This window comes from Diplotaxodon limnothrissa, linkage group LG9, assembly GCF_057381915.1.
Source record: "Diplotaxodon limnothrissa isolate DT_005_m linkage group LG9, D_limnothrissa_male_GT1.1, whole genome shotgun sequence".
Classification (NCBI taxonomy): domain Eukaryota; kingdom Metazoa; phylum Chordata; class Actinopteri; order Cichliformes; family Cichlidae; genus Diplotaxodon; species Diplotaxodon limnothrissa.
Window position 1 is genome coordinate 16,190,574 of NC_140604.1, and position 2,981 is coordinate 16,193,554.

At 35.7% G+C, this 2,981-nt stretch overlaps 1 pseudogene; it reads left to right on the forward strand.

Annotated features, from left to right (window-relative positions):
• The first annotated feature begins 664 nt into the window (after nucleotides 1-664).
• On the forward strand, nucleotides 665-2,117 carry LOC146625372 (uncharacterized; annotated as a pseudogene).
• Nucleotides 2,118-2,981: the final 864 nt, after the last annotated feature.

The following is a 2,981-nucleotide window of genomic DNA, read 5'->3' on the forward strand; positions in this document are numbered from 1 at the left end:
AACCAATAGTAATAGAGCTATTCACATGTTATGTGATGTTAGTTAGCCACTGTAGCTAGCAGCCAAATGGCTCGGTAGCTAGCTAGCTAGCATTATACTCACCTTCATGTCTAACTGCTGACGTCGTTGGCTTAGTGCAATCTAGATCATCCAGTCTCTGCTTTTTGTATCTCTTCGAACGTGTGCTAACTGTGTAAGTCGCAGACGCACACAAATTTTTATCTTCTGCTCCATCCATGGCGCAGCAACTTGAACGAGCGCCTTCAGTGTGTCTGTTCGTGCCCCTTTGGCTTGACCTTCCAGAGCGCTCCACTGCCTGTCACGCTCTGAGAGGAGGGGCTTTCCTTAATAAAGTTAACTGTGATTGGATGGCTGTATAAGCTCCTCTGCGTTTAAATTAAATTTGTTTTCCCTCCCTTTGGCAGCAGAACATATTTTTTTAGCATGAATCCAGCGGGTTAGATCTACATAACAAAGTCGGAGATACATTATAACAGGTGAGACAATCCTCTTTTTTGCGTGGGACTATTTTTGATTATAGGGCTTGTTTTATATTGCATGTGAAGTTCTTTAACTCTGAACCGATTTGCACTAGACTCCCATAGAGTATTTTACGGTGTTTCGAGGTGATAATAAAATAAATTACTCATTTTTTTCCACCAGAATGTCTTTGGGAATGAGATTGCGCGCCAGTATAGAAGGAAAACAAACTAAATATAAGGCACTAAGGCTCATTAAATGGCTGCAGAAGAAACACCTGCTAAAAAAGAAGCTTAGATGTCCTGTTTGTCACCATAAGATGAAAATGATTTCCGTGGTGAAGAAAGACCAATATATGTGGTATGTATAATGCATGATAATGTAGTGCATGTAGTAAATATAACAAAATATTTCGGTTATCAATGCAAGAGGGAGCATTAACCTCTTTTCATTATTATTTTCTTCATACTTAATTTTGTGATTATCTTTTCAATTAATGCTCTTGTTTAAGGGTCCATTTCTTTACTTAACTCATTGATATGTTCTCAGGTGCTGCAAAAGAGCAAGTCATAGGAGAGTTTCCAGAACAATTAGAACTGGCTCCCTCTTTGAGAAATCAAAAACATCTCTTTTCAGTTGGATGAAGTTCATTTACAGGTATATGTAGATGTAGACATTAATAGCAATGCACCTTTCATAATTGAACACCAATACGAGACTTGTGAAATAAAATTAGGGCCTCAGTAAGTAATAATTGCCTCAATTTCTATCACAGATTTTCACAAGGGCTCAGGCTCAGACAAGTAGATATGATCGATGATGAAGTGGCTGGCAGCTCCAGAACACTAAGTAGCATGGCAAGACACATTCGACATGTTTGTATACGTGCAATTAAAAGACACAGAATAAACAATGGACACCGTCTTGGTGGTGACAGAGAATTTGTGGTTATAGATGAAAGCTGTCTCCGTCATCAGCGAAAGGTTGGTAAACTCTCAGACAGGTTTGTTAGAATCAATGCAGATCTGACTGTGTCCTCTAAACATGGAAACCTTTACCATAAGTAAAAAAAATTAGTAGAAGCAACCATCTTTTTGAATGTTTCTTTGTAGATATTTAATTTTATTCTTTTTCATTTTAATTCTGTTTAATTTTATTCTTTTTGTTTTCAGTATGCACGTGGACGCTTTGGAAATGCATGGAAAAGGAAGAAATGGGTATTTGGAATGATGGGAATTAAAGACAAAAGGCGAAGGCTCGTGTTAAAACTTGTTGAAAAACGATCAAGGCGCCACCTTGTTCCTCTGATCAGACAGCATGTTAAGTTGGGTAGTGCCATTATCAGTGATGAGTGGAGAGCCTAGAAAAATGTTTTGACAAATATAGGGTACAGACATTACACTGTAAATCACAGCAGGTGGTTTGTAGATCCTCAATCTGGCAGTCATACACAGCATATCGAAAGGGCTTGGATGACCATCAAAGGACATGTCCGTAGACTAAGAGGAAATCGCACTGAGAAGTTGCTGGAGGAACACCTGATGGTTCTTGAGTGGTCATCTTGGCTTGGTTCGCGACACCCTGATGGACCACTGGGACGCTTATTTAAGGACATACAAAAAATATTTCCAGTTTGAACCAGTCTGGCATGAACTTTTTTTGGAGTGGGTGACTGTTTGGTGTTTTAAAAAACACATTTAATGTTACATGTGTTACTCTTACAATACATTGCCATTTTTGACAGTAGTTAAATGTTATTTCAAGCACTGATTGTAATTTAGGTCTAAGTGTTATAAATGGTGACATTATACATTTAAGACTCACTTTTGGCAATTATAAATGTTTATTAGTGATTAATAAATGTTGACATGTTTTAAACTTTACGACAAAGCTATCTTTTGTCATTTATAAATGTTTATTAGTGATTAATAAATGGTGTTATGCTTTACACTTTACAATAAGGCTCCCATTTGGCATTTATAAATGTTTATTAGTCCTTAATAAATGTTGACATGTTTTAAACTTTACAACAAAACTCTCTTTTGTCATTTATGTTTAGTAGTCATTAATAAATGGTGTTATGCTTTACACTTTACAATAAGGCTCCCATTTGGCATTTATAAATGTTTATTAGTCATAAATAAATGGTGTCATGCTTTACACTTTACAATAAGGCTCCCATTTGGCATTTATAAATATTTATTATTCATTAATAAATGGTTTTATGCTTTACACTTTACAACAAAGCTCCGATTGATAGTTGTGGATATTTATAATGCATTTCTGAAGTACAATTTTATATGATAAAAAATATGTTTACAAATGCTGATTGTGCTTACAGGATAGTAACTTAGTCTGAAATGTTTAATATAGCAACTCTAGATGAAATATATAGGTGAACACATTTGGCTCACTATTTGGCAAGAAACCGGTCAGTTTTTTTCCTCTTTCTCACCCTTAACTAATGCATAATAAACCATTAATAATGGTTTATAAAGCAT